This window comes from Mastomys coucha, unplaced genomic scaffold (genome assembly GCF_008632895.1).
Source record: "Mastomys coucha isolate ucsf_1 unplaced genomic scaffold, UCSF_Mcou_1 pScaffold5, whole genome shotgun sequence".
Lineage (NCBI taxonomy): Eukaryota > Metazoa > Chordata > Mammalia > Rodentia > Muridae > Mastomys > Mastomys coucha.
This window is the reverse complement of record NW_022196911.1, coordinates 29,795,689-29,821,996: the sequence shown is the minus strand read 5'-3', so window position 1 is coordinate 29,821,996 and position 26,308 is coordinate 29,795,689. Positions and strand designations below refer to the sequence as shown.

At 45.7% G+C, this 26,308-nt stretch overlaps 2 protein-coding genes across 5 annotated transcripts in view; one reads left to right on the top strand and one right to left on the bottom strand.

Moving 5' to 3' along the window:
• Insyn2b (inhibitory synaptic factor family member 2B) overlaps positions 1-26,017 on the bottom strand; it is a 108,861-nt gene extending 82,844 nt beyond the window's left edge. For 2 of the 4 annotated variants that reach the window (XM_031350585.1, XM_031350588.1), the window contains exon 1: positions 25,820-26,017. The gene's annotated coding sequence lies outside the window, so the exon portion shown is untranslated. Of the gene's footprint in view, positions 1-24,068; positions 25,609-25,819 lie in introns of those variants that run through there. The other 2 variants (XM_031350587.1, XM_031350586.1) reach the window with 2 other exon arrangements.
• Positions 1-26,308, top strand: part of Dock2 (dedicator of cytokinesis 2) — a 416,864-nt gene that overhangs the window by 300,103 nt on the left and 90,453 nt on the right. The gene's annotated exons all lie outside the window — the stretch shown is intronic.

The window sequence follows — 26,308 nt, the reverse complement described above, 5'->3', positions numbered from 1 at the left end:
CCCATGTCTGGAGTTTCAGAGGTAGATGAGGCTACACACTTCCTTGTCTCACTGTGATCTGTGATCAATTTTGTAAAGAGGTTTTCAACCTGGTGGTCGAACAACCCTTTAACAGGGGTCATATATCAGATATCCTGTGAGTCAGATATTTACATTACAGTTTATAACAGGAGCAAAATTATAGCTGTGAGGTGGCATCAAAAATAATTTTGTGGCCGAGGGCGGAGGAGGGGTCACCACAACATGAGGACCTGTATTAAGGGAAGCAGCATTAGGAAGGTTGAAAGCCATTGATCTACTTATATATATTTACTCAACATATAGCTGTTCATAAAAGTCAAGTATTTGGGTATTGAGATAATAGTATGGTGAGGGACCACAGCTAATTGTTAATATTAATAACAGTAGTGTAATTTTGAGCTACTTTATACATACACACATATACATCAAGCATTGTGCTCTATATTTTGTAAATAGTTATAATAGTCTTCCACAGACAATTTGAGTTACAGCAGGACAGACTAGTAATACCCTACAAGCATAAATTCTACATAATCTGGGTATAGTTGTAATCACCTTCTGACATGAAACTCAAGAACAGGAAAAATATGGATATCGCCCAGGATCACACAGCTCTGGGCTCACAGGTTTCCCAGTGTCCTGGTTTCCCAGCCTGTACTGTGGCTGTGTTATCCTAACCATCTGCCAGCCATCCTTCTCTGGGTCAGTGTGGCTGCTGAGTCCAGGTACCCAGGCTGGTCCATCTACACAGGCTGGTAGCATGCAGGAGCAAGAGCCTTGTAGTCTAAGTACTGAACCCCAGGAGTTTCTCCTGCTCTCTCAGAGAGACGGAAGCTCTTCTTTGCCATGGATGGCAACTGTGAAAGTAGAACAGGGCTGGGATGGGGATGGGAGAAGCCTTGGGGTTCTAAAATTCTCTAGTCTTTACAAGTAAGAACCTGTCCTGGCCCACATTTCTTCACACAGCTCTCAGGGGAGGCACCATTCTCCTTCTGCTAAGTTCTTCACTTGACAGTTTAGTGAGCCCCTACTTACAAAGGTTCTGCTGGCTTTGGGCGGGCATGCATCAAGGTAGCTCTGTGCTGTCCCCCAGTCACTCAGCTGATTGCCCAACTCTGCTTTCTGGATAATTTCAATCATGGTTCTTCTTTAGCAAAGGTCAGAGAAACAGCATCGAGTCAGACTTCTGCCAATCCTGTTAGTCGGGTGTATCCCTTTCTGATAATAGTTCCCATGGCTGAGAATGTAGCGTGTCCGTTCACCTCGATGAAGGAGTAGACATAACTGGCATGTCACGAAGAGAAACACCACCAAAGGGCAGGGAGTGATGGGAGGGGCAGGAGGTCCACCACCTGCTTGTCCTAATCACAAGGATATCTGCTAAGCCTTGCTCAAGGAGTCATGGCATCTCTAGTGTGTGTTATTTCTCTAATGTGTTCCTCTGTATCAGTCTGTCCACACAGAGAGAAGGAATGCATCAAAATGTGCAAGAGAAAGAACAGAGGTCAGTAAGTTCTTAGGATACATAAACATGTAGCAGAGGTCTAGAAAGCACACATCGCACTATTAACAGTAGAACACACAGAGAGATAGCTGTTAGCCACAGGCAAGAGAGGACTTTGCTTTCCATGCAATAAATGTGTTGCTTACAAAGTTTGAAACCAAGTCGACTTTCTAGTAAGCCCCAGAGTGTGCATTCTGTGATTCATTGCTGAGAGCTGATGTCATGGGGAAAATATTTCAAATCTCCACAACACCTCAGTTCTCCTGTTCATGAAGTGGGGATTCTTGTGAGAATAGGAGGAGGTTAAGTGCTATGGACCAACAGTTGATGGACTGTTGGTAGCACTCAGTTCTTCATTATTGTGACGAGTTATTGATATCATGTAGGTGGGGCTGAGGGTCATCAATGAAGGAGACCTCTAGACAGAGGAAAGCTACAGAGTAAAGGAGCCCAGAGGCAAATAAAGGCTGCAATCTATCTAATGCAGTATGGATTACACTCCTAGTTCTGGACATGTATACCCCTCCTCTTCAGCCTGCCAGGACTTTTCCCTTCTGGAAATATCCAGGGTTGCTGGGCAACTTATCTGGTAAGGTCAGGAGGAACATGAGCCTGGAGCCATTGGTTTCAGTTCAGCTACGTGGCTTTGGAAGATGACTGACATTTGAACTCTTTTTCTTGCCTGTAAAATGAAAATAATGCAGTGGTCTCCTCTTGCATCTTGGGCCCTGCAGATAGCAAAATCTGCACATGTTCAAGTCCCTTACACAATTCAAGCACAGCCTCTTGACCTTTAATAACTTCCAGACAACTTAAAATACTTACTGCAATATAAAGGCTGTTTGGACAACTATAGAATATTGTTCAGGTAATAATAACCCCAAAAGTCCATATGCAAGTCATGTAGACACATTTAGTGTAAAGTAGTTTTGAATCTACAGATGTAAAGGATGCCGGCATGGGTGCTCAAATACCACTGTATATTCTTGGAGATTGTCTCAAGGATTGGACAAGCTAATGAACACAAAAGGCTTAGATGGGAGGCCACCAAAGAATAACTGCTTCGTTAAATATTCGTTTTGGTTCTAAGGCAACACCCCTGAGCATTCCTTTAAGGTCGTGTTTTTATTTATTTTATTTGTTGTATGTGCCTGTGTGTTGTACACGTGAATGCAGCCCCCACAGAAGCCAGAAGGGACTTGTGTTGTGCCAGAATCCAGGTCCTCTGTAAGACTACTATGTGTCTTTAACCTGTGAGCCATCTCTCCAGCCACCCCTTAGAACACTCATACTTTTAGATATTTGAACCCTACATCTGACCAAGTAGATTGCAACTCACCCATATTCCACACTAATAATTTTAGCTGTAATACATTTGAAAGGGAATTTTATGGTTTGGCTTTTGAAAGCATTTGGCAAAGAGTAAAATAGGGCTGTGAGCTTTCAGCAATCACAGGACACATTTGAAAAATCCTTTCTGAGGGAGCAATTCTAGGGAACAAATTGTTTTCAAATATAATGAAATTTTTATGGATATCAAATTTAACAATTAATGATGTTTATGTAACATTCCATTATGTAGACATTTAATTAAACATTTATTCATTTTGATTTTGCAATTTTCTCTTTTATATATTTGAAGCAAAATTTTTTTTGTCTTGAAATTTCAGAAAATAGATGTAGACATTTAGGAAAACCCCTTTTGCTACCCTTCCCACAGCCAGGACTCAGCAGAGCCAGGGCAGGATTGGAAGGGAGGGAGCATCAAATTCATCTATGAAGAGAATGGAAATGTTCTTCTACTTTGTGAGTGGGGTATCTAGGGTCTAAGGTGAAAAATGACTTGTCCAAAGGATAATTTAGTTTCTCAAATGCAGCATCCTGTGTATATATCTCTATCTCTATCTCTATCTCTGTCTATCTGTCTCTGTCTCTGTCTCTGCCTCTGCCTCTGCCTCTGCCTCTGTCTCTGTCTCTCTCTGTCTCTCTCTGTCTCTGTCTCTCTCTCTGTCTCTCTCTCTCTCTCTCTCTCTCTCTCTCTCTGTATATGTGAAAAGGATCTGCAAGGAATGGTTCACAAATATGTGTATGGTGGGGGGTAAGTTTTGTACCTGACCAAGACAGACAGACAGACACAGGAAATCTTGAGAGGCTCATGTGGCTCAGGTGTGGGCAACTAAACAGTTATCTGAATGCCAGCTGGTCCGTGTGTGAAGCAGGTGTCCTCACAAGATCTCCATCATCAGGGCCATTAGTCATCAGTCTCAGTCAGTCTGGCCCCTCCACTGAGAGAAGGGTATGGGAGCTAAGAGCAGCGGCAGTGTTCAGCCCAGAAGAGCAAACCTAGGCAGAGCTGTGTGCCTCTTGTCCTCGTAAGCAAAGCAGCTACAGGGGATGCAGAGGAAGGCTTTGGGATGGTAGAAAGCTCAGGTGTTCCTCAACCATCCCAAAGGCCATGAGAGTACCAGGCTGCTGCCAGCCTAGCAATCCCCTGTCAGTGTGGTGGTGTAGGAGAAGACAGGTGTCCTCTGTTCAGAAACCACTGATGTAGGTAGTCATCTGGAGGAGTTCAAGGCATAGTCGGAGAGTGAAAGGCCTTTCCTGTCAGTAGGAAGGATCTGGGCTCAGGCAGTCCCAGAGTGCTTACTGTGTGGTACTCTCTGAGCATCTACTATGTGGCACCCTAAAATATTTAAGGAAGTGGGGAGAAAGAAGCTACAGAGTCCAGATGCTAGGCATGTGACTTCTGAGCATCCCTCATCTCCAGCAGGTGACTTCTGCCTTACTTCTGTGAAACTTTGAATTGATAGGTTTGTCTTCTCATGGTCAGTAGGACAATAGGGCTTTTTTTTTTTTTTTTTTTTAAGCAGTCCTATGCCTCCTCTCTAGTCATGAAGATTCTGGAGACTGTAAATGATTCAGGACATGTAAAAGATGGAGAAAGATAAATTGGATTCAGTGTCACCTTAGCAACCATGGTGCTGTACTGCACAGAGCCAATGGCTAACCTCTGTGAGACTCAGCTTCTTCTTCTGAAGAATGGGCAGCAAGGAAGGATGTCTTGGCTTCATGGAATAAAAGTGCTTGTTGCATAAGCCTGGCAACCACAGTTCGCTGGATGCCATGAGGCACATATCTAACCCCAGCATTCCTATAGGAAGATGGGCAGGGAGGCAGGAAGATTGCCTTGAATTGTACCAACCATCTAGCTTAGAATATGTAGAGAGGTGGGAACAAAAGAGACACTGCCTCAAACAGTGTGGAAGAAGAGAACTGACTCCTAAAAGTTGTCCTCTGATGTCTACACATAGGTATGTGCTCACTTGCACTTGTATCACACACGCACATGCACACACATGCATGCATGCACATGCACACATGCACACACACAGAGTTGAGGAGACAGAGAGAAAGAAGATAAGATAGGGAAGGGAAGAGAAAGGAGGGTATGGGAGGGGAGGAGAGAGGAGGAGAGGAGAGGGGAGACAGGGGAAGGTAAAGTGTCTGGCCCCTGCAGAGTCCAGTAACTGGTACAGTAGAGACCACACAGACTCAGTTCCTTTTCCTGTTTCAAGGTCAGAGTGGTGAATCCCCAAATCAGTAGCATATCTGGCTCCTCAACTTGAAGAGGCCAAGCGACATTGCACAACTTTCGTGGGACCCTCCAGAAGGCAAGACATAGCCCTGAACCCCAGGAATGAAGATTAGGGCATTAGATTGGGAAGGGGAGGGTGCAGTGTGGCCTATCATTTGGCTAGCCCTTCAGGCTCAGCCACAAATTTGCTTCATTCTATCCATCGAGTGTTGGTAATTCTCTGCTTCTAAGATTCTTGCTCTTGGCACAAGGGCAGGACCTGACCTGAAGGGTTCAGAAAATACAGAACTGCTTGGTGCTACTTAACAGTCCCCCTTTTGGGTGTCTTCAAAAAGAGGATTTTTAGACAGAGTCTGAGCCCTTGAAAGTAGCTTCAAAGATTCAAGGACATGATGCCAAGCTTTACCCTCAAGTGATACTATTAACCCCCGGGCTACTGCAGATCTCCTGGGAATCTCTAACTCTGCCTCTCCCTCCACCCAGTCTCTCTCTTGGGTTGTATTAGGGACAAAAAATCACTAGCATGACCCAGCTATCATAGGCACAATTTAGGCTATATCTGAGGAAGGATTTCCACAGAGTTTCTTTTAGAAATATCAACACGAAACAGACTGGGGAGAAAGGCATAGTTTACCTTTCCAAAAGCCTAACATGCTGGGGACAGGGCGCTTGGCATTCCTGAAAAGCTGTGTGCTAGGAAAACTCACTGGATCAATCCTGTTTTAAAATGCAGTGTAATGCTCCATCTCAAAGGGTGTGGGCATGTCCTTAAGCTTACCTGTTTGTAAACACAGGCTTTGTCTAGCCAGGTTTGTAAAGCAGGTTTCCCTAGCCGAATCTTTCCTGCAAAGAGGAGTTCTGATGCAGTATTTGTCAGAGGCAGAGGAAAGGTTCCCTTGGGATCCGTAAGTCTAAGGGTGCTTCAGATATGAGAGAATGCATACAGTGTTCTTCCTTGGCCAGTGTATCTGGTCCCCATCCCTTGAAAGCCCACCTGGGCCATTGCTGCCTTTGCTCATCACGTTGCAATCACTAGCACCAGGTGAAGGCACAGGGGCAGTGTTGTCCCAGAGGTCCAGCATAGAGCTAAACTTGGGGGTCAGTGAGGTTTGGAATCGATTCAACTTCCATGATTCTGGACATTGTGCGGTACAGTAACAAGACGGTAAGGGCCCCGAGGGTGGGAATTACGTTGGCTTCTGCATGGCCGGTGTGGAGGCAGCACCCAATAAACAATGATGAATGAGGACAGGCACTATCGTACTCTGCTAGGTAGCTGCATGACCTTCATCTACTTACATAATTGCTCTGAACCCCAGTTTTCACATCCATAAAAGGGGAGTTTCTACCTTGTAGAACTGTCAGTCTCAAATGAGACAAAATACACAGAGCATTCAGCATGCTGTCTGGAATACAGCGCTCAACTATTACTAGGTTTACTCTTTATTATTTTCACCCAAGACACTTACTTTGCCCTTTGCAATATTCTATGAGAGTAAGGGTAGCTGTATCCATTGTGCAGGTGAGAAAACCGAGGCTCAGGGGTGTCAGGAAGTGCCCTAGGTCACAGGCCAGAAGGGGACTCCTAGTTGGGGCTTTCTCTAATTCTGATGCCCTGGAAGCCCCTAATCCCTGTTTGTGGCAGTTTTAAGTGCTAGAGCAGGCCAAGGACCCAATTCAAGACACACACACACACACACACACACACACACACACACACACACACAAACATGCACACAATTGCCATGGCTCTGCTCTTAGATTAAGGGCTTTTCTTGGGGTGCAGATCTTGTTGTTCGTGCCCCAAGGCTTCTCTCAGCTCCACGTAGCGCTGACCTCCCTCCCAGGCCCAGTGCTCCCTGAGGCCCCGCTGGCTCCTTCAGCAAGCCTGTGTTCCTGCAGAGCTCAATGCTCAAGGGGAAGGTTTGGGGTGGGAAGGCTATGCCTGCCAAGGGAGCACAGAACCTGCAGGGAGCTCCCAGTTCATTTCCACTGGGCTGATGCCATGCTGAGTGTTAAAGAGCAAACACAGCAGGCCCTTTAAAAGGTACCATGGGCGTGCTACCTACATGAACCCAGCAGATCTGCACGCTCCTGTGGTAACTACAGCCATATGCCCACAGAAGGCAAAAGCCAGATGTTCCTCAATGGGATCTTCTGCCCTAGTGATGGAGAGGAAGTGAGGTCTGGGAGACTGAAGCACACGGAGGATCTAGAAACTTCACATTGCAGAAGGAGCCTCCCTGATCACCCTCACCCCAGCCTTTTCTCCTTTTCCACACTAAGCTTTGGTTTCTATGGGAGTGAAAAGCCCCAGAGGTAGGCAAAACAAGAGAGGGGAATGTGCCAAGTTGGGAAACCCATGGTTGGAATAAACAGGGTTGCTGATGGTTTACCCTTGAGAACCTATGCATATATTCAAATTACAGCTTTCCCTTACATGCAGGGCTCTTGTCTTCACTACAACAGCCTTTCCCCTTAGGATTAAAATAGAGAGAAAATGGTGGCATTTGGACCTTTTTCTACCTTTAGTATGAATTAGTAGCATGCGGTTTAAATATTGATTTTTATGAGAACAATGTCCCATTTTAATATGCACTGTTAGTCACAGGGCTCTGTTAAAGACTGGTAAGTAAGGCCAGGAGAAAAGACACACTGGCAGAAATGGCTGGCAGTAGAGAAGCCATGCAGGCAGCAGAGGTGCCATCCATCTGCTGTCCAGTCACCCTTATAATTGATTGGGGGAAAGGACCCTCACCTCTTGCCCATCTGCTGTGCTAAAACTACTTAAGGCAGTGGGGGCATCCAGCAGGCTCTGTGGCTTAGTGTCATTAGCAGCTGGGGCAGGCTTGATAAGGAAGGACATGGCTTCCTAGAATCCCAAGCAGGCAGCTCTTACTCACAGATTCCCGACTGTGAAGCCAGGGGCTGGACAGAAACAACAAATAAAAATTTAGTATTGTTTCAGAATATTCTGGCAAGCAGAAATCGTGTTTTGAAAGCACACATTTCCCCCATGCAATTTGGGGGCATTTATGTCACCCTGCAGAAACAGAAGTAGTTCAATGTCTTTATGTCATGACAGATTTATGCCCCAACATAAGAAAACCTTCCAGCGTCTCTATCAGACAGAGCACCAAGGGAAGGTAGAGTTCTCTCTCCTCTCTCTCTCTCTCTCTTTCTCTCTCTCTCTCCCTCCCTCCCTCCCTCCCTCCCTCCCCCCTCTCTCTGCTGAACAGGGGTCATTGAGTTTTTAATTGGGATTTTAGGGGATAGGTATCTGAATGGAAACCATAAAAAAACCCTGCAGTTCTAGGATCTCACGAGTTCCTTGTGCCAGTATTTTATTAACACATCACCTTGATTATGCCTCACATCTTAAGAGTTATTACAGAGCCTGGACCTTTTATCACAGGGTTGTAATTCCAGCTCTTAGAAGACTAAAGCAGGAGGAAGCAGGTTCAAGGCCAACCTGGGCTACTGATTCAATTTGAGGTCACATACAAGTCATCATGATCTATAAAGATCTAGAATGTTCTAGAATGGTCCAAAACTTTAGAACAAGATCATAGAGCCCAGGTAGAATGCAAAAGAGATTTGTATGGGCAAGAAAGAAGCAGAAGCTGTGTAGATTGCTTAGTCTCCTAACAAGTGTCTCAGTGGCTATTACTGTAACCCAGAGAAGAGAAAATTAGGTAAACTAAGCCCAGGCTGAAGCTGGCTCTTCAGAAGGCACACTGTCTCCCCTTGAAGACTTGCCTTTATTGAGGGTAGATGGGGCAGGCATCAGACTAAGCAGCATTCATTGTTGTGTGCAACTGATTAAGGTAAGGTCTACCCCACCTCTCCAAGAGCTTTCCGAAGGACTCACGGTAAATTCCTGCCAGCTTATACTTGGAGCAGAGAAAGTGATGTGGCCACCACAGGAACTGGGCATACTTTCCATGCCAGAAGACTAAAACTGTTCAAGCTGGTATATTTTCCTTCTTTCCTTCCTTTTTTTCCCCTCTTATGCCTTGGTTGCCAGAGAACTCAGCCAGCCTCTCTGCTGTTTATGTCTGCTTGGCTGTGATGCCTGAATTCCCTAATTCTGCTTCTGGTAGTAAATAAAACCACCTCAGGTCATTGGTAATACGCCACATGTTTTCAGCTGTCAGTCATTTCATATACTGGGAGAAAAGAGTGCTCTTAACCTCATATCTGTAAGATGAAGTGCAAAACAATGAGCAATTAATTTAAAAAAAAAAGAAACACGAAGCCTTTTAACAGATTTGAAAGGTGGGCTAAAAGACTTCAGTCACTTAATTTCTGTCCTGAACACTAATGGAATGGCAGACATAGACTCTGAGTGCTTGACCCTCAAGTCCTTTGTCACTGTTGCTGGTAGTGCAGTGTTGAACCTCTCTGCAGCTACCTTGAGAAACACAACCATCACTGAGTGATGCCTTGAGAGCCAGATTAGGTTGACCAGTTACCTGTTTGCAGGCTCATATGTGCAGGCTGTATCAAGCATGTTCTACACCTGACCTTGGCCAGAAGATGTGAGTGAATACAGGAGGCATCTCCTAAGGGTAAAGAATAGATTGCCTTCATCGGTGACATTTCTACTTCTAGAATAAAGGCTGTCAGAGCTTTGGTGTCTGTGAAGGCTTTTGGAATTAAATTAAGATGAATTGGATGTAATTGAAGCGACTGGTACCACACTGAGAAGAATTAAATTGAATTGCCTACTCTTGCCTCACATCAGGGGAATGGCTCACCTTTGTTAGCCAATCAGCTCTAACAATACCGCGAGAGTGAGCATGGCTTCTGAGCATCATGTTTAGAATTTAAGCACATGTTTGTTCAGAAGGTATTTAATGTGTCTCTCACATCCTGGGCCTGTCCTCTCTGCTGTGAAGGCAGTGATGAACCAGACACTCAGATGTTCAACCCTTTAGGAGCTCCACCTAGGAAAAGGACCAGCGCTTAATAGTCCAATGCATAAATAAATACCTAGTTGAGGATTGGGAGAAGTGCTGAGATGGGAAGCTGTAAGGTTGATTGAGTAGGAAGAACCAAAACCAGACACTATTAGAATAATTGTCCTGGTGAGTCCCAGTCCAGCAGTGGCAGATACAAGCCAGGTAAGGACGGGAGGCTTGATAGTGGATGAGGCAGGGGTATAGAACTTAGGGGCATGTGAGCTCAATTCTGATTGCTTTTTGGAGAAGCAGGTTCAAAATTGGAATATCTTTTGGAGCTTTGGGTATCGTAAATGAGAGACATGTTGATCTACACAGGGTGAGGGTTGGGAATAGAATCTGGCCATATTTTAGAGGTGGAATTGGCAAGAAGTCAGCCACAAGATGGATGACAGAACATGTCAAAGGTGCCTGAAGCCTCCGGTCCAGGGGTCCAAGGGAACAGAGGACAAGCTGCCACTTGGCATGCTATAAAAGAAAATCATGTAGGAGTCTGGAGTCAAGGATTCTAAGTAAGCACGTGCAGTCTGAGATGCCTGTGAGCTATGCTCCTGGATTTGTCAAGTAGGAGGTGGTACACATGATGCATCCTGAAAATATCTACAGAAAGCTTAATCTGTATCAGGCCCTGTGGTGGGAGCGAGATGAAGATACAGGTAAAACGTGATTTCCAACCTCCGGGAACTAAATACCAACTACTTGCAATGTAGAGATGGTATATGGGAAAGACTATGATCAAAGGTAGGAATAAGAGGAGAGAGAGAGAAAGAGAAAGAGAGAGAGAGAGAGAGAGGGAAAGGAAGGGGAGAGATAGACACAGAGACAGAGGCAGAGACAGAGAGAGACAGAGGTAGGCATAGAGACAGAGACAGAGAAACACAGAGACACAGAGAGATAGAGACATAGAGAGAGGCAGAGGCAGACACAGAGACAGAGACTGAGACAGAGAGACAGACAGAGACAGAGAGGCAGAGAGACACAGAGACAGAGACATAGAGAGAGACAGAGGGAGACACAGAGACAAAGACAAAGAGAGTGACAGACAGTGAAACAGGAGTAGAGAAAAGACAAAAGCACTTTTTGTTGGGGTAGCAAAAGTGAAAGTAGACAGAGGACCAGACTGAAGAGATGAACTTCCTCTGCCCGAGTAGTGCGAGCCCTATGCTTGCCTGGACTTTATCCTCCTGGCTATGGGTGGGGGTGGATGGAGGGGTACTAAATTCTAAGCTCCACTTTGCCTGAGTCCACGGGGGTTAGAACTGACCAAAATGTGGGTGAACAGAGGTCTTCAAGGAACCTCCCCTAACCCACGCAGAAGCTGAAAAGACATGGGTTGCTCTGGAGACAGCAATATCCCTGTGCCCTAAACCAATAAACACGAAAGTGGAGCTGTAGAGACTCACTGTGTCCTCAGCCCCCAAGCACAGCCTCTTGAAAATAGCCCAGGTGTCATGGGTATAAATTTGCCTTCTGCATCGGTGAGACAGAAGTTGACAAATTTGTTTTTCTTTAAATCACCTTAAATATAACCCACAGTCACCCTGGCCTGACTTAGCTGGCATTGACAAGGAACCCATCTCAGACTTTCACCTGGCTGTCCCCACACTGAAAACATACAAAAGTCCCTGGGGACTTTGTTCCAAACAATGTTTACAGATAGCCTTCATGTTGATATTGTTGTCCTTAAGAGCAGGTATAGAATAGAGAGAGCTGGAGTTAAGGGACACTGTGGTAGGGACACCCTTCTCTAAGGTGTGTCAAAGGCAACCTGACACTTAGGGAATGCTGTGAACTGCTGTTTCTTCATGACCTAAGCGCCTGTGAACCCTGAGGCAGCGCGAGAAGGTTCTAACTCCTTCTGCATCAATTGTGGCCATCCAGCATCACCAGCAGCTGCAGCAGCAGCCGCCTGGAAGCTCATGAAAAATGCAGACCCTTAGGTACCAGCCCAGACCTCAGGAATCAAAGCCTCATTATATGACCCACAGGTAGGTCCTAGGCTCCTTGAAGTTTGAACAACACTGCTGAAGCACATAGTAGGTATTGAATAGAATGTAGTCTTTGTGAGCGTCCTCTTCAACCTTCTGCTTTTATTCATTAACTCTTAATACTTCCATACTGGGTACAGAGCCAGCGACACAAGCCCTTGGTAAGACTGGCATATAGTAAGGCTTTGCTGCTCACAGTCTCACGTTCCACCCCCTCTTCAAATTGTATTGGTCTCTTTTGCCTTGCTTGTTTGGTTGGTTGGTTAAGACAGGGTCTCACACTATGGACCAGGCTGATCTAAATCTGTCAGCCACCCTCCTGCTTCAGCCTTCTAAATGCTGACATTACAAGCTTGGAGACCTAATGCTTTCTGTCCTGAACCAGCCACGTTGGCTCCTCTTTCTTCCCTTTGTAGGAGCTGCTCACTGGAAATGCTCTCCCAGGAGCTCCCTTAGGCACCAGTCTCAAACCCGAGCATCGAGCATCCGTCAGAGACACCACTGCAGTTCTTAGTCTCATTAATTCCCGATCTCAGGCTCAGATTCAGTGAGTGCCAGGTGGGACCCGAGAAGCTGTGTTCTAAATAGGCACCCCGATAGCTGCTGCTGTTGTGGAGATGGGGAACACACACCAGAGGAACTATTGCTAAGGAAGGGAACAAATGGCCAACCTCTGTAGAAATGGAGGAATGAGGGCAGAGAGAAGGGAAGAGAAAACCCAGCAAGACGGAAGCACGAGGAGATGTTTCCTTCAGGTGCTCTGCCGTCCACCACCTCATGTGAGTGGTGAGATTATATTGACTGAAACATGATTTCGATACAGATTTTTTTCCATCCTCATCCATCTGGTAAGGAGAACCCAGGGGGATGACGTAACGCCCATCATCTCTGGTGACCTTGGGCCTGTCCTGTGCACGGTTGCTTCTTATCTTGCTGCCAAGGACTCCCAGGCTTGTCTACATCACACGCCTTTTGGAAAGGGGCTCTTCTCCTTCTCCCAGATTCATACAAGCTTGCTCTCTGTTGCCCAGGCTTGTCACTGTGAAGCCTGGCATCGTCTGCTGGATGTATTTGCAAGTAAAATGTCCAAGTGCAGGAGAGAGTCCTGGTCAGGGGAAGCCAGATGCACTGAACTGTATCAGACAAGTGGCCCTTGGAGCAGGCAGCCTTGTGATGAGAATTCCGCTGGGAATAGCAACCCAGCCTCGAGCTTGTGGGGCCTCTTGCCACATCTCCCGTGAGTGTGGAGAGACAGTGCTGCCCTTGAGAGGCCCGTGGTCAAAGTCAAGTCAAAATCATGCCTAGTGGTTCCTCTCCCTGGGGAGAGCATCCCGCAGAAAGTTTTGTCAGCACATGGACTATCTGAGGAGAGGCTTGAGACGAGCTATGTTACCTCTTTGAGCCAACTTATGAAAGGCGTATGTACTGGCATCTACTTTCCAATGTGGCTATAATGATATTTAACCACTGCTTGGAACATGTTTGGTTCACAGCAAGTGTTCAGATGAGCATGGGTCCCCAGCTTCCAGCAGTTCCACTCTGCTTTGGATATTAGGGCTCCTGTCTTCAGTTCTTCCTGGACCACTAATTCTTTAAGAGAATGAGCCAGGTCTGAGTCCCCTTTCTAACCGTTCAGTCAGTCTCCATAGGCCTACTGAATGAAGTCTACTGTGTGCTTATCCCGTAGGAGAGGCCCATGCCCCTGGCCCTGTACACAGTATAAACGCATTAAGGGTTAGCAGACGGAAGGAAATAATTATGAAAAATGCTCACTGAATTTTGTTGAATACCTACTGTGTGCTTCAGCAGTGCTGTGCAAAACTTCAAGGGACCAAGAACCCACCTACAGGTCATATAATGAGATTCCGATCCCCAGGGGTCTGGTCTAGGGCCAGTGCCAGGAGTCTGCACTTCTCACAAGCTTCCAGGCAGGCAATGCTGCTGGTAATGGATGGCCCATTCCCCTATACTCTGTTCTACTGTATTCACACATAGCTGTCGAGTAGAGTAGAAGGAGCTGGAACCTGCCTGCACTGCCTGGTCTATTGTTCAAAGATGCTTAGGGAATGAGGAAATGAGTTGGGTGGGAATACATGCCTTGCCTAAGATCTCATAGCCAGCTAGCCCAGAAATCGAGTCTGCCTGGCTCATTCTTGCTTGGTGAACTCACTGCCCTGAAGATAAGCATCTCACCCATTAGCCACTCAGGGAATATTAGACCTATGCCCTGGATTCATTTCCATGGCTGTGATATTGATTTATCTAGTCTCATGAAGCTCAGGACTCCCTGCCTAGGGAATGGTGTAGCCCACAGAGGGCTGGATCTCTCCACATCGATTAATCAAGAAAATCCCCCACATACATGCCCTCAGGCCGACCTAATAGAAACAAAACCTCATTGAGACTCTCTCTTCATGGTTCATTCTGAGTTATGTCAAATTGACAACTAAAGCTAAGCATCCCAACATTCCAGTGTCTACTGAGAAGAATGGCATAGTGTTCTATGGTGAAATGCCTCTTGGAAATCACAGCCCCAGAGCCCAAAGTCAACCAGGGAACGAGGAAAGATAGAATCAAAATGTCCAGTTTCCACATGTCAGGCACTAATTATGGACATTTGGGATTTGGAGTTCCAAAGCAGTCAGTGATTGTGTGGAGAGTTGAAGCCTAGAGAGAGAGGAATGGAGACTCACCGAAGTTTTCTCAGCTTGCTGATGGCAATGTTAGGACCAGAATCAAGCCACTAGGTCCCTATTCCCTATCCATTCCTTGTTCTGATAAGCTGATGGTGATATCCTACATGGTTCCTGTGAGGGAAATGAGCATGAGGATCAGTGAGCATCATCCTTGTAAATACGCCCCATATCCTTCTGCTGAGGCCCATGGGCTCCTGAGAAACCTAAGGGACCTCAGACAGCACTCAGTTGGCCTCAGAATGACAGGGGAAGTCCTTTTGTCACGTGCTGCCAAACCTGATGTGTTAGTATGCAGCAGATCACACTCTAAAATTGGAAGGCCTTTAAATTTCCCAATTGAAACCTCTAGCCCCCACTAGGCAAGAGCATAATTTATGGCACTATTCAGTGCAGTAAGCATGTATTATGTTTACTATAGCATTATGTCAGTTGTGTTGGATGTTTCATTACAGGGCTACAGTAGTTTGCAAAGGTGTGCAGCCAGCATTTAAAAAACACTTTTTGGAGAGGGGTGGACATTGACATGATTCAGAATTGGAGAGCCCCAAATCTTAGCCCCTTATTCAATGTTTAGTTACTAGTAATACATCAATAAAGAGAAGTGAAATTCTCAGTGTAGGACTCTCCAGGTGGGAACCACTCAAGTGGAGTCCACAAAAGGCTTCCTGGAGGAAGAAATCCCTGTGTTGATCTTTCAAGTGAATAACTCTTCTTTCAAATGGTTAGAGCATGAAGAGAGGGAGGGAAGAGAAGTCTACAGGAGACAGTACGGAGAAATGAAGTAGGATGAAGATGCGGGCCATTGTGAATGCCACTGTGGGACATGGGGTGTGTAAGCATGAGAAAATCAAGGAAAGGGTCACATGTGCAGTGCCCATGGGGGTCAGGCAGGCAGCACGACGTAACTGGGTGAGGTGACCAGCTGTCCAGGTGTGAGCAGGACTGAGGGGGCTTTCTGGAACACAGGCCTTGCAGCATGGAAACCCAACAGTTTCATGCCTTCTTCGATGGGCTGAGTACTCTGAATAGGAGATTTAACCACCTGGAAAGGCGGTTCCTTCCATCCCTACAGGGTAGAACTTGCAGAGCTGTGGGCACATAGCCCAATATTACCAACCATTTTGAGGCCCAGGAGAAACAGAAGAGTAAAGAGCATATACAATCTCTTCTGGTCTGCGCATGCTGGCCTGATGGTCAAGTGTTTTCAAAAAGCAGGGTCAGCTACATGAAACCTTTCTGTGGGCTGTGGGCTGCGGCCCAACCCCCTGCCCGTGCCACATGCCTCTCAGACTCTAAGATGGCTGCCCTTCCGTAGAGGGAAGCTGGTGGTCATCTATTTGGCTTTTAATTTGATGTTCTCCATCAGATTCAGATGCTGAGCCCAGGCTGCAATCGATCAAGCAGGAGGTACAGGGGTGGCAGGCATACCTATTTAATTTTTTAAAGGTGAAATTAGTGTTCAACAGTGGCATGTTCTGCCCTAAGCCTGGAAAATCTAGGTAGTGAGGAAGAGAAATAAGATATATTTCTAATATGAGACTTAAGTATGGGTTAAGTTCACTTGGTATCAAGACACCCTCGTGACTGATATTAGACTTGGGGTGTGGGAAGTCATTTTGTTTGTGGGGGTTGATAGGTCAGGGAACTGTTGTTGGAGGGGAAGAGGCATGTGTATAGTCAGTGTAATTGTATGCTCACACAATTGGCTTGTAGCCTCAGCTTTGCTATTTTCAAAGGCTGTGTGATGCTTGGGAAAGCACCTAGCTTTTCTGGGCTCTGTCACCTCTACCTGTGTTACAGAGATGTTCCAGGACAGTGTCCCAGAAACACCCTCTTACCTTGCTAACTCTAAGCCTTAACTTCGATTAGACTTCTGGCCATGATTTTTGCAGCCTACGTGGGGCTAGAGAGTCAGCAGGGGATTTACAGAACCAATCAGCCCAGACGACGCTGACATCTTTTTTCTTTTTCTTTTTCTAGATGGAATTAGTAGATAGTCTGCTTTAGTAATGTTGATCTGATATCTGGGCACTACCAGGCCAGCTCTCTCAATGGCATTTTTCATCGTGTATCACTCGCCTTTCTTTAATTGAGTGTGGAGCAGAGCGCAGCTATGGGCCCTGGGAGCAGCAAGGAAGCTTCCAACACAGGTCTAGGCCTTCTGCTCCAAGGCAGAGGGTAGGGCAGGAAGGGGTGGTATTTTGCATCTGTGCCAAGCTGCAGTGTCACCTTTATTAATGGTGACAGGAGTAGGAGTCTGCAGGCAGCTAAACTAACGCTGACTGTAGAGGACAGAGATCACAGAGCTCTACCACCATGCCGAAGGAAGGATGACAGGGAAGTGGGATAAAGGAGGCTGAAGAGGGGAGAGAGGAGAAGAGCCGGAAAAGGAGGTGCATTAGCATGACGTCATCAGAAACTTGGAAAGCAGTGAATGAGTGGATTAAGAATCATTCCCAGAGTGGGGAGGCCTGTGAGGAGGTAGAGCTCAACAGAAAGGCTTGGCTTGGTTGACAGAACGGTGTCCAGGCCAGGGTCAGCCAGAGTCAGCCAGGATGGGAGGCTCAGGAATGAACATCTATCCCCTCCTACCCCCTGCTGCCTGAGCCTGGCCACGTGCAGACACGTTGGATCCAAAAGGGTTTTAGGGGAACTCATTACTGCTAACCCTTTTCAGTCACCCCTCCCCACCCAATTCAGCTTCACTGGGGTGTTTTCATCATTGGGATGAGCTTCATAAAAGCCAGAGCCTCGTGATCCTGCTACTGTTAACAGATGAAATAGCACTCCCTTTATAGAAATGAGGAGCAAGGACTTTGAGTTGCTTTCTTTACCTTGTCAGCAGAGCTGGCCTGGAGGCAACAGTCGGCAGGTGCCAGCACGCCATCCCATTACCTACAGATTGAGTTTTGTTGCTCAGAGCCTGCCATCCCAGGCCCTTCCACATCTTTCATGATCTCCCCCTGTGAACTTCGGTACCAAAAGCCCTTGCTCATTTCCACCTCTACCTCTGTCCTCATTCTGTTCCATTCTGTCTAAAAGTGGGACAGCGATTTCTCAGGGTTTGTACTATCAACTCCCTTCACCAGCCTCTGGCAGACATCACTAATCGATCACCACAGTCTTTCCTGCTGAGCTAAGACTTGGCCTTAAAAATCACTCCCGACACAATTCTCTAGGCAGTCGCTACCAATCAATTAAATTAATCAAATTACAAGACGAAAAGTATTTTCTGTTATATATCTAAGATGTCATTTCTGATCCTTAGCTGAATCTCTCTCAACCCTGTCATCCCTCAAATCTACATTCTCTTTGAAAGTTCCCTTAAATGTATCAAACTCACTTTGTCACCACTTAAAAGCCCAAAGCAAACGTTACCTATAACACTCATTGCTATAGCTTTTGTCTTACCGAATCAGAATGCTTGGATCTTTGCCTGCCTAGACCATGGAATCTTAACTGTGGTTAAGTGACATTTTGGGCTGGATCACTCTTTGCTTTGTGCCATGCCCTCTACGGCAGGGTGTTTAATAGGCACTAGCCTTTACCCAGGAGACACCAGAAGCAACCCTGTTTCTCAGTTGTGATAGCTACCATAGAAAGAGCTACTTGCTTAGGCTTGGCCTAAGAAGTGGAAGCTTGAAGTTTAAAGGTGCAAGAGATGGCCTTTAGGCTTCTACAGACATCAGGAAGCAAGGCAGGGTTTGGGGTGGGGCTGTAGACTTCTCCACAGAAAACTCTGGCCTGGCCTGGCCCAGCTGCCTATGAAAGGATGTATCTCTCTGCTTACCCGTCTGTCCCTTTAATCACGGGGACTTTGCCAAGGGAGAAGCAGGGAGACACTATGCAAACGCTCATCCTCAGTGCAGCTCCTGGATCCATGGAGAGGTTTAAATCACCTGCTAACACTCCTTTGGAAACAAATGGGGACAGGTCCACACACGGAGGCTGCATGTTCAGAGAGGCATGTTAGGGTCTTTTTAGAAGGTGTTTCTGAGGCCTCTGACCATCTTCCCTTCAGTCCTGGAGTTGACACTCATAACCACATTCCCAAAGAGAAAATAAAGTTTTAAAAAGGCAAATCATCTTGTCCAAAGTTCCAGAGCAAGTCATCGAAAGCTGGGCCCAGGACACACTTGCCCTAGCAATGCTACTGGTATGGGTCAACAGATGTTTTCTAGTATGTGGTGTTGGTGTTAAACAGGGAACCTCCCCATAGAAAGAGCCCAAAGCAGTAGAGATAGTGGCGAGGTGTCTCATTGGAACCTACAGTCACGAGAGTCTTAAAGCAGTATAGCATAGTTACTGAGCAATTTGGCCATCTTTGCTTCCCCTTCTGATTGGCCTGCCTACATCTGCACCCATGCAACCTTACATAAGTGCATGTGGGCATTTATCTTTCCCTTTCTCCCTCCTTTTGTTCCTGTGGGAGCATACCTTGAATGATGTTTCCTAACTCAGGAGTTGTCTGACAGTATCGCTAAGATTAAATATACCATTGTTTTTGCTTCATTGAGTTTTGAGATATTGCTTAATTTTAATTACAATAACTTAGGATTTCAATAGTACTTTTTTTTTTTCCTTAAGAAAAGAGAACAGAGGTATTTCTGGAGTCAAGCTGATCTAGGAAAGTTCTGTCATCTCCTGCTCCTTGATTGCCTCATCCGGAATGTACAAGCAGTATTACCAAAATATACTAAATGTTGATGTCCTAGTTTGCTTTCCAATGGCTGGGATAGAACACTGACCAAAACCAACTCCAGAATAAAAGGGTCTATTTACACTAGAGCTCATAGCGCATCACCGAGGGAAATCCAAGTAGGAACCTGGAGGTCCCATGAAGCAGCTGCCATAGAGAAACATCTTACTGGCTTGCTCCCAGGCTCAAGTTCAGTTATCTTTCTTATAGCCCAGGCTCACCGTCCAGGGATGACACAATGCTTTATAAACTGGGCCCGTCGACATTAACTAATAACCGTGAAAATACTCCCACAGATGTGCCCATAGGCCCGTTGATGGAGGCAGTTCGTCAGCTGAGGTTCCCTCTTCTCCATTGTGACATGCTAACAGCCAAGATGAACCACCACAGTTGGTAAAAGAGGAAAAGCATTTGCAATAGTCCATCCATAGTAAAGACACAATGGCTGTTGCGACCATTGACACATTCCTCAGCTGTACCTGACGTATAAGTGTCTGACAAAGGTTTATCGCCCTTGTAACTCTTTCCTTGCTAAGACCCTGTGCACAGTCTGCATAGATGGAGAAATACAGAACTTAGCACAGTATCTGGCACACTGTCCATTACATGGCACTTGTTATTATTGTCTTTTAGTCCACAGCTCCCATCTATCTCAGATTTAGTAAACTTCCATGACCCCTTTCACACCAAGGATGTGCCTTTGGATCATTTAACCTAGCCACACACGTTTGCAGGAGTAGATGGGATACTTCTTAGGATATGCACCCCAAACTCCAAACCTTATTAGTGTTTCTGGTTTGACTTGGGGTGGGATGGGTTGATATGAGCTGAGGGCTATATCCAATTGTCGAGAACTTTCCAATACAGATTTTCTTAGGAAGTTTAGCATCAAGCTTGGAAAGCCCGCCACTTTATTTCTGAAGTTGTTCTTTTCCCAATCAGATTTGTGACCCTCCCTGCCTGTACTTTCATGTATAAAGTTAGAAAAATTATCCTCTGTTTAGGGGAAAAAAACCATCCCAATTAATAGCCCATTTCCCAGCATTGGCCTCTCAGGTAGGTTCCCAGATTTAGATGGTTTTAATTGGAGACGGAGAGCAGCCAGGAGTAGATTTCTGTTTATTCAGCACTGAACAGCAGGGAACTGAGCATACCAAGTCTGAAGATAAATGAAATCGATGTCAAAGTGGACTCCATGTGTGCTCCCACAGGAGAGTAGACCATGCTATGAAATAATCATTTAGCAAGCAACACTTGCTAAGGGTGATGGCACCACCAGGAACCAGGAGGGCCAGTTCTTAAGGCATAATTTACATGCTCTACCAACCCATGACCCTGGAAAGAGCACTCATGTGGCTCCTTGGAGATAGGCTGGCATGTAAGACACGGAAACTTCTTTACAAAGTGGATCTTGTGGCAAATAGCAAGCTTCTTAAAACTCAGATTGAGAGTGTCCATTGCACTAAGAAAACCCAGACTCCTGCCCCTCACCCTCATGCGCCACCCCTGGGAGTTGGCTTCTGCCTGTCTTCCTGACCTCACCTTGTACTTTACCCTTCCTTGTTCATAGCTTCTGGCCATACTGGCTTCTGCTCCATCTCTGATGCTCTCAGCCTACCCCGCAAGGTCTTTGATTTTGTCCCTCACTTTGCCCATGATGCATTCTAGGTTCTTCCACAGCCGTCCTCATCACCCAGATGTTAGCTCCTAGAATCCACCACTGTCTACTCAGTCCAAAACAAGTGCCTTAAATTCTGTCTCTGTCTATTTGCCTTTTCCCATTCCCTTAGTAGGGCAACTACTGTCTGCAATTGTTCTTACATGCTGGCTTATTACAGATGTGGGTCTTCCTGTTTCTAGCCCCACTCATCTAGAATGAAAACTCCTAAAAAACGCCTTTGATAATCATCACATCTATAGCATCAGCACCTAGAACCATGCCCAGCACACAGTATGTGCTCACACAGTGGATATTCGAGAACTACTTATTGAATCAAGGAATGTGTAAAAGAGTTACCTCACTGGAATGTGACAGAATGTGAGAAATAGAACAAAAAACTTAATTTTCTAGCCTCCGCTAAATCAAAAGTATAATACCCAACTAAAATTTCAGTTTATGGAGGAGGGTCCCCATAGCATTCTTTTAGAGATAGTGAATGCAGTACTAAATTCAATCTCTATTAATATTTATCAAACTTATGCAATATTCAGGCTCAATTCTAAATCCTATCAATACAGAAGCAAATAAAGTGACAGGGTTCTCTGCTGAGTAGAGCCAACACAGAAGGTGTGGTATAAAAATACAAGCCCTTGAAAATACAGGCTTGGGGACCTACGAGGCCCTGCTTTTATTTCCTACAACACCATGAACTAAATGTCTGACTAGGCAAACTCTTTGGTTCTGTGCCTCTCGTGTTTCGCATCTATAAAATGGGTACACAGCTTAGCTCATTGTAAGCTGAGAAGTCTCAGGGAGATGAATGAATGAATGAGTGAATAAATGAATGAATAGGATTTACCCCCTGCCCCCCCCCCTTTCCCTTGAACAAAACACCCTACTGTTCTCCTTGGAAGATTTAAAGTGATCTCACAGGCAGACCCAAGCTACAGCTAGATCAGAGGTGTTTGTCCCAAGGGAAGAGTGTGTGAGAAGCAGAGGCTCCTCTTCTAGCCTTGACCCTCCTCAGGCTGCCTCACTGGTCCTTCAGGGAGGACCGTTCCGTAAGGAGGCACTGCTTGCAAGTCTAGCCCTGGTTTATCCAGACCCTTGAGCTGTTGTTGATGCCTACAGAGTCTGGCAGGGGTGCACGGTGCTAGTCGTCCTGGGGTTACCATGCACAGGGTGAGCCATGTTAGGATGCATGCAGGGGTACAGCATCCAGACGGCACCTCTCTGCTTGCTCACGAAGTTCTTCTGCTTTTGACATGGAACAGATCACACACACCACCTAGATAGGCGTTCATTTCCCTAAGAAGGAATGGAACTGGCTTCACCTACCACATGGCAGGAGCCCTGGGTAGCTAAGGAGTTTCAGGACACACAAAGACAGGTGCCTCCTAAAGCCAGACAGCCGCGGGATTACACTTTCCATAAAGGCAGTGGCAGCACATGCTTTTGAGCAATTTGAACCCCAAAGTCACTTTTCCTACCTTCCAGCAACTGTCTTCAAGTAAAAGAAATCCCCCAGCGGGCTTTGCTCCAAGAGATACACACTGAGCAGCTGAACTTGAGACACAATAACCAAAAGGCCACTGAGAATGGAAGGCCATAAAGTCACTATGGCCAAGGTGCAATGGGGAGCAGTTAAACTGGTTCACAGACAGTCACTGGTAGACAGTTACCATTTCCACTGTGCTGGGAATTTTACCTGGTTGATCTGCTTAGTTTTGTGGACCATAGACAGTAGCATGACAATAATAATAATAATAATAATAATAATAATAATAATAATAATAATAATAATAATAGCTGGTACTTACTGAAGGCTCTATTCGTTCAAGCTTTTGCATATAAATTAATTCAATCTTTTATTCTCCATATAAAATAGGTTTTTAAAAAATCTTCACATTAAGCAAGCAAGCCACACAAAATCCTCCTGCTCAAGGTCACAGGCACATGGCTAAGATTGGAACCCTGGCTACCTGGCTTCAAGACACCTCTCACTCCCCCTGCTTGTGACTCTGTATCAAGTAAGAATTAGATATGAGCTCCTCGCAGCACAGCCTTAGCCACCCTGCTGTACCCCCTGATGCCCAGCGCTGTAGCCAGACCTGGCATTCCTATAAGAGAACACATTCAACATCTCAGCCACCCTAAAGACTTTTCCAAATTACAACTCCCAGAGGCCTGACGAAGCTCTGAGATGAATGGATTTCAGAGCCCTTGCTTTTCCTGACACCACAGCCTCCCACCTCCAATGAGTCCTGGATCCACCATACAGACAACACTAGTTTAATCCAAGAATAAAATCAGTTACATAAGCACATAGCAGACATGGGGGGTGAGCAGAGGAAGAGCCGGGGAGCAGCATTTGACCACTCTCAGTCTCCGAAGTGTAGCCCGTTCACAGAACTTGTCATCTCCCCGTGAGCCTCCCTCCGCACACAAACTTTCCTTCATCTCCTCTCCTTGGTGCTTTCTATATTGTATTTTATTTTGGTTGGGCACATTATCTGAAGTTACCATAGTAACGCGTCACCAGCTGCTCTCTCATAGTAATGTTGGCATTTAGCTAGCAAGCTCCAGGACTTGACTATTTCCTTCCCTCCATGTTCTGACCTCTCCCACCAATCCCAGGTGAGGGGTGGGGGGCTCCAGCAGCCAATCCCCCCTCCTCTAGTTTGTTCTCCAAAACAGAGCCAATGATTACTTTGCCTTCTTTGCCCCCGGTTTACTCCAGCACTGCAAGAGTCCCAACTTTTTGTGTGTGCCCGTGTGTATGCGTGTGTACCTGCATGCGTGTTTGCATTAAAGGTTGCTAAGTAAGAATGGTTAAACTGAATGTGGAAGGCAGAACTATTAGTATCTCCAATAATAATATGATATGGATGTGACTTTTAATACAAGGGAGCTAGGGTAATGATTTGGGGAGAGTTCCTACCAGAGCTCAAGTCATCTGCTGTGTTGGTCACACTCTATCGGTTTCCTCTTGGTTTCTTGTCAGCACATAGTAAAGAGATCCTGACTGATTTTCCTTGTCTCAGAGCTTCAGTTCTCTCCCCCAGATGTGTGAGACCTCTGAGTGTAGTGATGAGCTGGATTAATGAAAAGAATTGATTGTCTCAGGTAGCTGAAGAGGGTCCTATGCGGCAAATGTGCCCCTCCACTCTAGCATTAAGTAGCCCCTCATCAGCCAAATGTCTTCGATGATTGCACTTATTTTTACACGTTTGACCTAGTTTCAAACTGTGTCTCTTCATGCTGTGATTCATTAGCCACATTTTAAACCACCCGATTAGAGCGAGGTGACTCTGCCTGGTTTGCGCAGAGTCTCAGATTCAATTTCTCTCTGGAATTTAATATGCAAGTCCCTCTGGTACTCTGTTTTAAGAAGCAATTTCCTATCCGGGCACCTGGCATGCTGCTTTGGTATGGATGAGTGGCTGCCTCATGCCTTGGTAGTAAATATATGTCTATTATAGAATTTCTGCCAGGAATAAAAAGAAGAGGGTTTTAATTGGCTCAGATTACAGGGGATCCCCCAACTCCCCGAGAACCTCATGCAACACTAAGGTTTTTTTTTCTAGGTCGTTGGAGGGGGTGGGAGTTTGAACTTTTAATGATATAAAGTTTGAGCAACGGTCGACCTTAGGGCTATGCTGGTTGCCAGGTCTGAGTGTCACCCCTGCCCCCACCCCCGATTTCTCTAAGCATTTTAGACATGGCAGTTATGAAAGTCTGGTCTCAAACTTGTGAAAAGGGGAGAGGGCCAAGACACAGTGCCATTTTGAAGACAATCTTGAAAGAGACTAGCCGTCAGAGAAGCACAATGTGACTCCATTATTCCTTCAGTGCATGAGAAAGCGTGAATGGCCATTAGATTCAAATGACAGAGAAGAGCCTTTAATGAACCTACTGCCTGTGGATCGCTCTACTTCAGGGTGTCTGTTAGTCACATCTTTGTGATCACCTAAGGATCGATACCAAAGTGAGCTAGGCACTGTGGTAGAAAATCAGGAAGCTTCCGGGTTCGAGTTAAAGCAGTCAATTTTTGATTAACAGGCAAATGCAAGTGACTTGTCTAAACTTCCATGACAATGCATGCAAATCCTAGTGAAAGGCACCCGACTGGGCTTTTCTATGTGCTGATCAGGACAAAGAAATTAACAAGCTGGTAAAAGTGATTTTGATTGATCTGCGAACTCTAACACACCAACTGACTCCTAATAAAACAATAATGGTTTATTTCATAAAATGGTCAAACTCTCCAATGAAGAATGGAAAACCCCTCTCTCTTTTTCATTATTTAAAGACAGACAGAAAGAAAAAAGGCATAGAAGTTTCTTTAAACAAACCCTAAGAGATCACAGACTGTTTGAGGTAATTCCAAGCAACTTGAGCTCCTCTGAGGTTTGCTCTTTGCATTTCCTCCTCTTCCAATTCAAATCAAGCCACTGGGAATAACAAGCCTTGCGGATCGAGGCGTTTGGGGCAGCCTGCAGTTCTGACAATGGTGGATTTTCACCACACACACCCACACAAGCTCACAGTCTCAGCACTCATTTACGCCAAAGATTTAAAGTAGACTGCTGTCCGAGAGACAACCGCATGTTTTTTTTTCTACAAGAACATTGATTTAAAAAAAAAAGACAAAAAAAGAAAATAAAAATCAAACCTTCCCATATCTCTTACCTCCAAGCAGTGGAATTACCTGCAGAGGATGCTGCCCCCTTCCTTGTACAATGAGCCAGCCTTTGACCAGAAGCAAGATAACTCCAAACGAAGGAAAAATAAGCCCTTTATACTGTAATTTTCACTGTTTATATGCAAGAAGTGTAGTGGGTCTGCTCACGTAGGAATAAATAAAAAGCCGAACAAACTGCACAGCAGCTACCATGTGGGAAGAAAAGCCCTCTAGTGGCCACAGGGTGAATTCTTTAAGGAAAGGAGAGAAGAGACGAGACGGAGAGAGCTGAGGAAGCACAGGTACACACACACACACACACACACACACACACACACACACACACACACACACACGCCTACCTTTATCTCTTCAAACTCTAGAATCTTCCTCACCTACATTTAGGCTAGCCAGAGGTATAAAATTCATCAAGAGATTTCGGTGGGACCTTGTTAAGTTAGCCAGTATGCAGGCAGCTGTTTCAGCCTGGTTTGAAA